Source organism: Schistocerca serialis, chromosome 6 (assembly GCF_023864345.2).
Source record: "Schistocerca serialis cubense isolate TAMUIC-IGC-003099 chromosome 6, iqSchSeri2.2, whole genome shotgun sequence".
NCBI classification, from domain to species: domain Eukaryota; kingdom Metazoa; phylum Arthropoda; class Insecta; order Orthoptera; family Acrididae; genus Schistocerca; species Schistocerca serialis.
Window position 1 is genome coordinate 698,053,584 of NC_064643.1, and position 14,048 is coordinate 698,067,631.

Sequence of the window (14,048 nt, forward strand, 5' to 3'; positions counted from 1 at the left end):
TCGTTGAATGAGCATAGAAGACACAAGGTGAATTAGACAAAATTAGTAGTTGGTGTGATGAATGGTAGCTAGCTCTAAATGTAGAGAAACGCAACTTAAAGCTGATGAATAGGACAAACAAACCCATTATGGTCGAGTACGGCATTAGTAGTGTGTTGCTTGACAAAGTAAGGTCGATTAAATATCTAGACGTAACATTGCAAAGAAATACAAAATGGAACGAACATGTAAGGACTGTAGTAGGGTAGGCGAATGGTCGACTACGGTTTATTGGGATAATTTAGGAAAGTGTGGAGCATCTGCAAAATCAGACCGCATATCGAACACTAGTGCGAATGTTTGGGATCCGCACCAGGTCGGATTAAAGGAAGGAATCGAAGTACACTGCTGTCGATTAAAATTGCTGCACCACGAAGATGTGCTACAGACGCGAAATTTAACCGGCCGGAAGAAGTTGCTGCGATATGCAAATGATTATCTTTTCGGAGCATTCACACAAGGTTGGCGCCGGTGGCGACACCTACAACGTGCTTACATGAGGAAAGTTTCCAACCGATTTCTCATACACAAACAGCAGTTGACCGGCGTTGCCTGGTGACACGTTGTTGTGATGCCTCGTCTAAGGAGGAGAAATGTGTACCATCACGTTTCCGACTTTGATAAAGGTCGGATTGTAGCTTATCGCGATTGCGGTTTATCGTATCGCGACATTGCTGCTCGCATTGGTCGAGATCCAATGACTGTTAGCAGAATAGGGATTCGGTGGGTTGGGGAGGGTAATATGGAACGCCGTGCTGGATCCCAACGGCCTCGTATCACTAGCAGAGATGACAGGCATCTTATCCGCATGGCTGTAACGGATCGTGCAGCCACGTCTCGATCCCTGAGGCAACAGATGGGGACGTTTGCAAGACAACAACCATCTGCACGAACAGTTCGACGACGTTTGCAGTAGCATGGACTATCTGCTCGGAGACCATGGCTGCGGTTACCCTTGACGCTGTATCACAGACAGGAGCGCCTGCGATGGTGTACTCAACTGGGTGCACGAATCACAAAACGTCATTTTTTCGGATGAGTCCAGGTTCTGTTTACAACATCATGATGGTCGCATCCGTGTTTGGCGACATCGCGGTGAACGCACATTTGAAGCGTGTATTCGTCATCGCCATACTGGCGTATCACCCGGCGTGATGGTATGGGGTGCCATTGGTTACACTTCTCGGTCACCTCTTGTTCGCATTGACGGCACTTTGAACAGTGGACGTTACATTTCAGATGTGTTACGACCCGTGGCTCTACCCTTCATTCGATCCCTGCGAAACCCTACATTTCAGCAGGATAAAGCACGACCGCATGTTGCAGGTCGTGTACGGGCCTTTCTGGATACAGAAAAATGTTCGAGTGCTGCCCTGGCCAGCGCATTCTCCAGATATCTCACCAATTGAAAACGTCTGGTCAATGGTGGCCGAGCAACTGGCTCGTCACAATACGCCAGTCACTACTCTTGATGAACTGTGGTATCGTGCTGAAATTGCATGGGTAGCTGTACCTGTACACGCCATCCAAGCTGTGACTCAATGCCCAGGCGTATCAAGGTCGTTATTACGGCCAGAGGTGGTTGTTCTGGGTACTGATTTCTCAGGATCTATGCACCCAAATGGCGTGAAAATGTAATCACATGTCAGTTCTACTATAATATATTTGTCCAATGAATACCCGTTTATCATCTGTATTTCTTCTTGGTGTAGCAATTTTAATGGCTAGTAGTGTATTTGAGGCGATTTGCTTCATTTGTTACCGGTAGATCCGAATAACACGCAAGTACTACTAGAGGCTTCGAGAAGTCAAATGGGAATCACTGGAGGGAAGGCGACGTTCTTTTCAAGAAGTACTATTGACAAAATTAAGATAACAGGAAATTTCGCGTAATGAAGATACGATTATGGCTCGTACGGAGGCATACATACAGTCGTTTTTCGCTCGATTTATTTGCGAGTGGAACAGGAAAGGAAATGACTAACAGTGGTACGGGATACCCTCCATCAAGTCCAGTACTATGGCATACAGAGTATGTACGTGGATGTGATGCCTTAACGACAAAGTAGGGTAAAGACCGGAATCAGACAGAAAAAATCTCGTTAAGTTAAAGGTCTCCATAAATGAGACATGCGGTCTTCTCTTGAGTAGATCTTTTCACATCTGGTTAGCAAGTCACCACTAACGATGAGATTCGAAACTGCGATACTTCACTTTCCAGCGATCTAATTATTATCCACGGTTAAGTGGATGGATGATGCACACCACCTGAAGTTGTTTCAGCTAGGACACTGATTCGACAGGTTGCGTGCGGAAGCCTTCATGTAAAACGTGAACGGGGACGCGGCAGTGTGTGGAAGGGATGCGGTGTATCTGAGGATCAGCCTTTGGTACTGCTGACAAAAATCACTTTAAATGTACGCTCGGTGCCGTGTGGGGTGTTGTGTTTGCTGCAGCATGCAAAGCAATATCGGGCGCGGCGTGAAGTATTGCATCCGGTCGACGCATTAAAGTGCTCTGCACACAACGGACGCTGTCGCAGTTAACAGTACACATCGGGTGGAGCAGCGAAGCACCTGTACCAACGAGGGAAGTGATTCATTGTTCTGTCAATAACTATTGTAATTGGTATTATGAATACCTCTGTCGGATCGCAACTTCACGATACACAGAAAATGTTCTTCTGTTTCTTTTAGATGCAATTTCTGCTACTGTCAAATATTAATTGCACGGAAAAAACTACTGCTGCTGTTTCTGTAGGAATATATCTCAACAGAGAAAAAGAGCCTCCCGCTTATAAATATTTCATGACAGGCGTTGTAAGAGAAAAAGATGATTAATCAGTTCTAACGCGACTAATGAGAGTGACAACAAGAATGGTTGTCAGTATGATTTTGCCTTCCGTGATTATTATTAATATCTAAATGTTGACCTTGTTGCCCTTAGAAATTAATGGTATTTGATGACAGCTAGTAAAACTTGTAGATTCAGTCAGTATAAAAAGTTATAAATGATAGTTATTCAGAAACGAGTGTTATTGTATATGTAAAAGTTAGATCGTTGCTGCAATTAAATTTGCATGAAAGCTGGTTGATCACTTAAATTAATCGAAATAGTTAATTAAACTGAGCCAGTTGTATAACTACTTAATACATTTTAAGGACTAACAGAAAACATCCCGCAGTCCACCTGGCCCTCTTAGTTCTACAATAAACAATCAGAAGTCAACAAACAGAGGACAGGCCTCTGTCAGCAGAGGACGGTACATGTAAGTACATTGCAGAAAGTATGTGACTAACAGCTTAAAGATGCAGTTATTCAGATAACGAGTCTGCTTCTAGGATCAGCAGTTTTAAAAAATTAATCTAATTCATAACAAAAATGTATGGACATGTATACATTTACGCAAAGGAACACTGCAGAGAGTGTACAGGGATTGGCATGTGTAGGACAACTTAGCAGCAATGAGGGTGAAATTCTATTAAAATTGGACAAAACATATATTAAATCCAAAATATTACATAGAAGAACCCTGAACATTTACATAAGAACATAGTGGGCTCCTGCGTCTGATTTATTAAGCAACTGTGCACAAAATTTAGCAAAATATCTTGCGTCAACGGCTCACGAATCACTGATCACTCGTAAAATATGGATATTTTATGAATGTTGCTCTTCATATTATTTCCGTGCTTGCTAAGAAAATTGGAGAGGAATTCTGCCTTATGCAGGGCACCAGATGTCTTGCATAATGCGGAATTCCTCTCCAAAATAGGGGTAGTTTATGAACAGATATCACCCAAGTACTTCCACATGCACTATAACACCACAAAGAAAAAACAAAAGAAACCAGAACAGTTAAAACATACACCATCACCACACAAAGTCGGCCTTACACATCAGTAATGAACACAGAAAATTCATAACATGGAAGAGAACGAAAAGTCACGGCATAGAATTCTGTTTTCATCAGAAACAGTGACTCAATAATGCACAGGAATTGTGGGGAAGCAAGCACTGTTTCTGTCATGTCTATGGCGACATCACTCGGCCATGGTCAAATCAGCAGCACACGACGCATGCCGTGCGCAGCGAAGTAAGAGTCGCCCAGTAATCTGAACTGAACTGAGGTGTTTAAACACTGTTACAAGACATGCTCTCGTGTAACTATGTCTTTATTAAATATTTTGAGTTTCAGCGTGATCCACTGATTAGTTTCACAAGAAATCCACTTTTAACGAAACTTGAAAAACGCGTAATAATTAAGTTATGAAGTTGTATTTCTGAATGTAAGGCGTGTTGTATGTAAAAATGTGTGGTGAAGCTTTTCATGAAGCTACCTCTTACTTTTTGACTTACTAGATACAAAACAATTTTTGTACCAAAATCTACCCTCCGTCCTGTTTGAAAAATTCTGAAACACAAAGATTTAGAGTTATCGAGCTGATAATTTTATATAACATAAACAGAATAAAGTGTTAACTCAGAGAAAAATTTGTAACATTGGTAGTCTTCAACTAACAACGATATAAATAATTTTGTAGTGAAGAAGGCTGCTAGATGGGCACTGTTGCAAACATTGAAAGCTATCTATAGGAAGGTGTTCCATATCCGCCGTCGGCATCTGGAGTAATAGGGAACAATGGGTCTTCACTTGAGAAGTTATTATATCGTTATCAGTCATACATGATGCGTTACGCTCCGCTACAAAAGACACTGCGATTCTGTACGTGACTGTGTCCTCTTACCCTCGGATGGCATCTTTGAAGAGTGACAATTGTTTTTCGGTCGAATGAGATATCACGTTTATCTTGTGCAAGTATGTAAAAGTAAACTAATTAATTTACTGGAAAGCCCGTGTTTCGTTTTCGATGTTTTGTTTTGTGTGCCACCCGTTACACTTAGATAACAACGTGGCAAGTGGCTTGGATGATTCTCCACTTTTAAAGCGCGCAGCTAACTGTAAACAAACACTTAGAGCTCAAAATAGATCTCGTCTCTGGAACTGTGTTTGGTGCTGAGTACGATACGAAAAACTGTGCTGATGAGCAAATTTAATACTTGGGCCTGTGAACGTTAATCGGAATATACTACTTCGATAAACAACAAGTAGAATTTTATTTGCCAATATACTTACTGATTCCTCTGCGTTATTCTTAGAAAATTAGAACATTTTATTCCAGGCTAGGCGAGCAGAGTAGTGGAATTGTGGTCTGAAGATATTGAACAGCACGTTATCCATCGCTTTCTAGACGATCGCACCAATAATTTTCAGGCCCTTCTAAGAAGGCTGTGGTGTGCAAAAATTGCACAAACGAACTTTAAAAACTTTCAAATGTTCGAAACCGAAGGACAAACCATTTAAATTTACTTACCACCCCATATAGTACCGATTTATCCAAACGAACCAGAAACGAAACACGTGGCCGAACAATTTATCAGCAGAATAAACCGGGAAAATTCCACAATTCAGAGAGTAACAAAAGGACAGGCAAGAAACCACGAACGTTAAAGAATACTGTGGTACTGAAATATCCACAACCTCAGGCTTGGAGTAGATACATCCGGTGGTTCAATCACACAAAGCACCCACACAGAGGAGAAATCACGGAAAACTAAGAACAATCAGGAATACAGATCAGAAATGGTATACACAGATGTGGCATGTGACTGAAAGCCTACCGATAAAGAAAGGAACTTAAAAAGGACGAACTGACTGCTCATTCACTATTCAAGCACGAGGAATTGAACGAAGGCTTACCTAAGAAACAGATAGAAATTGGAGAATAAAAGTAAACTAAAGAAAAGGAAGAATTAATACGCAAGCAAAACACACACACACACACACACACACACACACACACACACACACACACAAGAACGAGACTACTAGCTAAAAACAAGCATTGCTCGTCCATCTGACTTCTAGGTTCCTAAGTTCTGGGTAAACAAAGTAACAACCTATAAAATGCGAGTAATAGCAAAAAAATCTAGCAAAACCTATGTTGAGTATACTGCACACATGACGAAACAGACGTAGTGGCAGAAAATATGCGAAATTGTGTCGATAAAGACACATTCAGCTGCTCATTCTTTGTCCTGAATGCACGGAAAATGTGAGGCGCTAATGATTTGGAAAATGAAGTTAACTTCAGTAAACATTGTGAGACGGTTCATATAGAGACCTTTCATGTGGTTATATTTTAAACCTGACTTCTGTAATGTATAAAACAAATTGACTGCCAACTTTGTTAGGTATCACATATATGCACTCGTCCTATCTCACTACTCGTTCCATTATACTGAAAAAGATCATAGGGAAACACGCTCTCTTGGAATACGAACTATCACACAGCTTCCTCTACTTAAATTTTTCTCATAAACTTGGAAGAAATAGAGTGGCTACCTGAGCGGAGTGCGGAATTAGAAGATGAAATAGTCGAACACGTCCTTCAGTACTTTTTGCACACCTTAACCAATACTGGACCTACCTTATGGGATTGCAAACTTATCTGCAAGTATCTAATGTATCGCGCAAATTTTTTGTCTGACATACAAATTCGCTTATACAAAACACTTATACCAAAACAGAACATAAGAGAGATAAAAGGAAAATAAAAAACAAAAGGAGTGGAACTAACCTAACAGTCAAAAATCACAAAATTAAATACGGATTTCCACTTGGAACATACAATATACCGCACTGCTCCTCCACATCTAGGTGTGAAGTACTGAAGCTTCAAATTTACGACCTCAGTGCGAAATGTTTTTAATAGTCTTTACAACGATTCTCTGTCCCTCAATGTGGCAGAACATCTAAAATGTTCTTGGTCATACGCAGGGTGCACCCGCACACACGATGAATACCTTTTCTGTGTGGTAGCTATGGTCATGTTGTCGATGACAGAGCCACTAGAGCGGAGTTGCTAAACACGGTTTCTCGAAATTCTTCATCTAAGAAGACGAAGTAAATGTTCCAGAATTCGAATCAAGAACTACTGCCAACATAAATAACTAAGAAGTATGTATTCTCAATGTAGCAAAGCAGCTTGAATCACTTAATGTAGGCAAATCCCCCGGTCTACAGTGTATACCAATTAGGTTCCTTGGAGAGTAAGCTGCTAAAGTAGCTCTATAATTAGCAATAGTATACAACAGCTCGCTCGACAAAAGATGCGTACCTAAAGACTACCAAGTTACACAGGTCACACCAAATACTCCGAAAATGAAATTAGGAATAATCCGCTGAATTACCATACCAGATCACTAACGTTGATTGAAGTAGGAGTTGGGAACATATACCTTTTTCGATCATTATGAATTACTTCGAACGAAAAGATGTACAGTCAGCACCGATTCAAAGAATACCGCTCTTGTGAAACACAAATATCTCTTTATTCACAAGAAGTAATGAATTCTATGGACAGGGATCTCAAACAGATTGCATATTTCTATATTGTCAGGGGACTTTTGGCGCTTCACAAGCGATTTCTAATCAAATTGCTTGTCTGTGAAATACCATCTCAGTGGTGCGAGTGTGTTCGTGATTTCGTGTCAGAAAAGTAATAGTTCGTAGTAACGGACGGAAAGTCACCGAGTAAAAAGAAAGTGATATCTGGTGTGCCATAAGGAAGCGTTACTGGCCCTATGCTCTTCCCAATCTGAGCAGCCATCTTGGGCTGTCTGCGGATAATGCTGTCGTTCACTATGTAGTAAAGTTACCATAAGATGAAAAACAATTGAAAAATGATTTAGATAAGATATTTCCATGGCGCGAAAAGTGGCAACTGACTCTGAATGATGAAAAATGTACAGTCATCGACATGAGTACAAAAATAAAAAAAAAATCCGCTAAATTTGAGTTACGCGATAAATCATACAAATCTAATGGCTGTGATTTCACCTCAATTACAAGTTGTTACAGTTAGGAACAACTTAAATGCGAACGATCACATAGATAACGAAGGGCAGAAGGCGAATCAAAGAATGTGTTTTATTGGCAGAACGCTTAGAAAATGCTGCTGTCTACCAAGGAGACCGCCTACGCCAATTGGTTACACTACGCTTGTCGGACGTTTACTGGAGTACTACTGCGCGAATCCGCACCGTATAGAACTAAGGGAGGACAGCGAAAAAGTTCAAAGAATAGCAGCTCGTTTTGTATTATAGTGATATAGGGGCGAGAGTGCCATATAAATGATACACGAGATGGGGGTGGCACTCATTAAAACAAAGATGTTTCGTTGGGGCAGGATCTTTTCACTAAATTCCAGTCTCCAACTTTCTCCTCCGAAACCGAAAACATTCCATTGGCGCCCACCTAAGAGAAATCAGAGGTCGCACCGAAAAATTTAAGCTTTCTTTTTGCCCGTGAAATGTTTGAGAGTGGAACGGTAGAAAAGTTGCTTCACGGTGGTCCGATGAATCGTCTGCTAAGCTCTTCATTGCGAGTTTAGGAGTAGTCATATAATTTCGCTCCTATACTGCCTCATTTAAGAAGCATACCAAAAACAGGAAACGTGAAAAGGCACTTTATGTACTGCATATAAGCACTCCAGACAACGAGCTGGTCACACCCAGAAGACGTCACTGTGCAACGCCGCCTGCATTGCTCTCAATTCGACGCGCAGGAGAGTCCACGAATATCTTCAAGTATGCCATGTTCACTGATAACTGTCATAGATCTATACCATTTCTGGGATGTTGATGGCTAAGTTTCACTCGCTGTTCCAAATAGGTCTGGACATTCTATATTATTTTTCAGTAAGGGGTGATGTAGCAGGTCAGTCGACGTACGACAAGTCGCCTGCTTACAAGAGCCTGAAAACTAGTCACAAGTCGGCCATAAAGCAATGGAGGACATTACCAATTATATTCACTGAAAGAAATTGTGCATGCTTGTTATTTACTCAGCAGGATCAAGAACTATGGCTATAAATAAAAGTTTTGAGTAGTTGTTGCTGTTGTGCTCTTCAGACCTGAGACTGGTTTGATGCAGCTATCCATGATACTCTATCCTGTGCAAGCTTCTTCATCAAAAAATGGTTCAAATGGCTCTGACCACTATGCGATTTAACTTCTGAGGTCATCAATTGCCTAGAACTTAGAACTAATTAAACCTAACCAACCTAAGGACATCACACGCATCCATGCCCGAGGCAGGATTCGAACCTGCAACCGTAGCGGCCTCGCGGTTCCAGACTGTAGCGCCTAGATCCGCACGACCACTCCGGCTGGCGCTTCTTCATCTCCCAGTACTTACTGCAACATACATCTTTCTGAATCTGCTTAGTGTATACATCTCTTGGTCTCCCTCTATGATATTTACCCTCCACGCTGCCCTCCAATGCTAAAATTGTGATCTCTTGATGCCTCAGAACATCTCCTATCAACCGGTGCCTTCTTCTTGTCAAGTTGTGCCACAAACTCGTATTCTCCCCAATTCTATTCAATACCTCCTCATTAGTTATGTGATCTACCCATCTAATCTTCCGCATTCTTCTGTAGCACCACATTTCGAAAGCTTCTATTCTCCTCTTGTCCAAACTATTTATCGTCCATGTTTCACTTCCATACATGGCTACAAGCCACACAAATACTTTCAGAAACGACTTCCTGACACTGAAATCTATACTCGATGTTAACAAATTTCTCTTCTTCAGAAACCCTTTCCTTGCCATTGCCAGTCTACATTTTATATCTTCTCTACTTCGACCATCATCAGTTATTTTGCTCCCCAAATAGCAAAAATCCTTTACTACTTTAAGTGTCTCATTTCCTAATCTAATTCCCTCAGCATCAGCTGACTTAATTCGACTACATTCCATTATCCTAGTTTTGCTTTTGTTGATGTACATCTTATATCCTCCTTTCAAGACACTGTCCATTCCGTTCAATTGCTCTTCCAAGTCCTTTGCTGTCTCTGACAGAATTACTATGTCATCGGCGAACCTCAAAGTTTTCATTTCTTCTCCATGCATTTTAATACCTACTCCGAATTGTTCTTTTGTTAGCTTTACTGCTTGCTCAACATACAGATTGAATATCATCGGGGAGAGGCTGTAAGAGGTATGTGCTGCCTGCGATATGTAAGCTATAAGAGAATCTGAGACCAAAGAGCAGTGTTGACTGCAGTGCGAACTGTGCATCAGTAGCAGTAAGTTGTTGCTAGCGAGCAGTCGCCTGTCTGCGCTTGTCAGTCGAGTCTGGTGTATCATGTTGGCTGGGCCGGTCGCGGTGCAGCGGTGCGGGAGCCTGAGTATTATTGTATAAGGTAAAAAAAAGCAGCCTCGCGCATATCTAGTAATATTATGTAAACTCACATGTAAATCTTTTAAAAATGTCCTAATGATAATCTTTGTCTAATTTCTAACAAGCATTCATTTCAATTTAAAGAATTTTTTTTTAATGCATGATCATTCCGATTGTTGCAAAAGAAAAATCATTTGCTTCCTTTCATAAATAACAAATGTATAGGCCAGCATTGCACAGACCTGTGCCGGAAAAGAGCTATTGTAAGACAAGATAGTTGCCGACTTTATCGAGTTGAGAATTTTTGCTTTTTATTCAGAATGATCTTACAGGGCCATGACGCAGCACTGCTGTCGTCCAAATTTTACCAGGTTACTGAATTTATTTTTTATTACGAGGTTTAGGAATTTTTCTGTTTCGAGCTTATATTAAATGAGAAAAGAATTTTGTGGGTACATTAAATGGGAACCAACTTTGTTCAGAGGTTACACAAAAATTAGAATCATTATCCAAATATTATTTAAATTATTTCGTGTGGGGAGGTTACACTTGGCGACAACCGGCCAGGATCGGATTTCCTTTGTGAATCTCTGAGAAGGAGTCGTATATCTGCTCTTATTTACTTAAATGTAGTTTGCATCTGGCGCAACGCATTTACTAATTTGTCACTCTTTCTTTCACAGATCATCGGCAATTTATTGCTCTTTGTTGTAATTGTGTTTGTTCCATTTTTGCTTTGTCTTTGTTTCATTTTTGTGCTTAATTTTGATTTGTGAAAAATGCCGCGAAAAACTGTTAACAGTATATCGCAATGTTTAATAAGTGAAATAGCCGACTCGAATAATTTGACCGATAATACTTGCGCCACTCAGTGTCTTAATGACAGTCCTCCATTTACAGACAATCAGTGCGTACCGATCACTAGTAATGATTTTATTCCAGATGATGAGCAAACAAATTCATTTATGTCCACACTTGATTTAACGACAAATGATGACGAGGCACGTTCCGTTACAATGAACGCTGCCGAGCTTGACACACCCGATTTGCAAAATTTACGTAACGAACAGATAAATGTTTTTAACGAAAATGAACAGTGTAGTCAGAATGCGTCAGATTTATTTGATTCCGGTGTAGTGACCAACAGTGCACGTCCGATTGGCAAACCTTTTTAAGAATCACAGAATAACCAAATGGTTACACAAAACGTGACACACGCGGATACACCATCACACATTACAGAGAATAGAGTCGCTAATTTTGGCTTGGATCAAGTTATGGCATTATTATCACAACTCAGTGAAAAAATAGACAACCATTTCAAACAATGTAATGAAAATCTCAAACAGTGGAACGAAAAACTAAGCAACATTTTCAAACAAATTAATGAAAAACTAGACAACAATTATAAACAACTTAATGAATCGTGCAAACAACTTAATGAAAGTTTCAAACTGTCGAAAGAAAAACACGACAACCTTAACGAACAGAACAAACAACTTAGTGAACAGATTACAGCCGTTTCCGTGCAACGTTATGATACTAAAGAACAATTACGTGAGGAAACTGAGGCTTGTGCTGGGAACAGTAGTGAAGAAATTAGATCTGTTGCACAAGAATTAAATAATACACATGCAGCCACAATAGAATCACTTAGAGATGAAATTAATGCAGTCACTGAACAATGTTCAGAAAACGCAACACAGATACGCGACGAGTTTAAATTAGTGTCAGCAGAAGTTTCACGCACTCTGGATGCGAAAGTAGACGCGAAATTTGGCCAACAGAATAGCCAAATTGACGATCGTTTTAATCACCACCTACAAAACAGTGAAACGCGTTGCCGTAAATTTATACAGGAACAGAATAAAGTAAAGCGACAAGTCATGGAAACAATTACTGCACAGAGACAGGAAGATAAACGTAAACTGTTTACGAAAGCAAAAACATACGTAGACAGCAATATTGCTACAGTATCAGACGAAATTAATGCTATCAAACAGTTGAACACCGAATTACATGATGAAATCTCTGATCTTAAAACAAAAACAGACACACACACAGTAGACTTTCGGACAATGCCCGACAGACTTGAACAATTAGAACTAATACAGGATCCCGATGCCATCAAAGCAGACGTTAAAAAATTGAACGAAACCACACGTAAAATACAAAAACAAATTAATGCTTGTGATAATAAAACCGATGATCAGGTAAAAGCACTGACTGAAAAATATGATGAATTGGCCAGTCGTGTTGATGTTATCGAAAGTAATAATGACACCAAATCAGACGATACGTCACCTGTTTCGTTTAATCAAACACCCGAATTCCAAAATTTACAGCAGACGATCAGTGAGATAGGTTCGTCTACTAATACACTACGTAGAAATTTGTCATCTTTACAGCACGAATTGACGGAGATGAAAAATATTGCAGTCTCAGCATACGCCAAATTCTGAACATTTGTCACACTCACACAGCCAGTGTAACTTAGGTAATTTACAGAGAGTACGTGACTTAGATTCTGAACAGACAAATAGATTATCATGCAATCCTGAACCTGCTCAGACATTCAGAGACGATAACGTTGATTATAAGCAATTTCTATCCGTAAAAAAATTTAAGGTATGTAAAAATGACAGAACACAGATTAACTCTTTCGACTGGATACGACAATTTGCCTTTGAATTTTCACCGGCATTTCCTGTAATGCAGAAACTAGAATTGGACTGGATACGACAATTTTTTTTTAATTTTCACCGCCATTGCCTGTAACGCAAAAACTAAAATTTAATTGTAGCGCGTAATTGACCTCAGGGGATTCATTACACTTCGATGAATACGTGCCGTAGCGTGCACAGGGCCCCGAGCCGTAGTAGTGCTATTTCATCTTCAGTTTTCTGCACTGCTGCCTTCTCTTCTACTATCCTTTATATCCATCAAAACAGCTCTTCAACTATCGATCTATCTAGGATTAGAAACGTGTAAAGAAAACCCGATATGACAAATTTTACCGAAAGTGACAGTTTTTATTAGACGCTCCAGAAATGACAACCACGAGAACTTTAATACCAGACAAAATTTTAATCATCAGCATGTGCAGAATTATCAGCAACAGCAAACACATTTTGGTAACAATAGAGGTTTTTTCCAACAACAGCAACAAAACCAACCGGTTAGCATACCTAACCAACAATGTAATGTGCAAGGTCAACCAAGCTTTAATGTTTCGCCGCCTACACGTATAGCGTCGGCCACACCAAATAGCAACGCTCCGCAATAAGGAAACCAGTACGTACAGAAAACACATCATTTCAATTCCTATCGCAACGCGCCATATAGCAATGACTATCATCACAGACGTACAAATAATGGTCACAATTTTCAGCATACGTTTAATAACAGTCGGTCTTATCAGCAGCAAAATCATCCGCAACAACATATTATTATGAATGAACCAGACAATAGATATCATCCCGAACGTAATACGTCAGGAAGAAATAACAGCACAGTACAAATAGTGGAAATGCCACAGCATCCTCCCGCAAATGGTAGCACGTCACCAAGCAATACTTTTGACACGCAGAATCTCGTTCACGAAAATGTTATTACTTATGACGACATCCGATACACACTTTTGCATGAGAGACAGAATCACGACGTACGTAGACGACATTCTTATTGCAGAAGCTATCTGGTCTGAACACAATCTGATTCTTGAACAACTGTTACGAACTTTACGCGCACAAGGACTC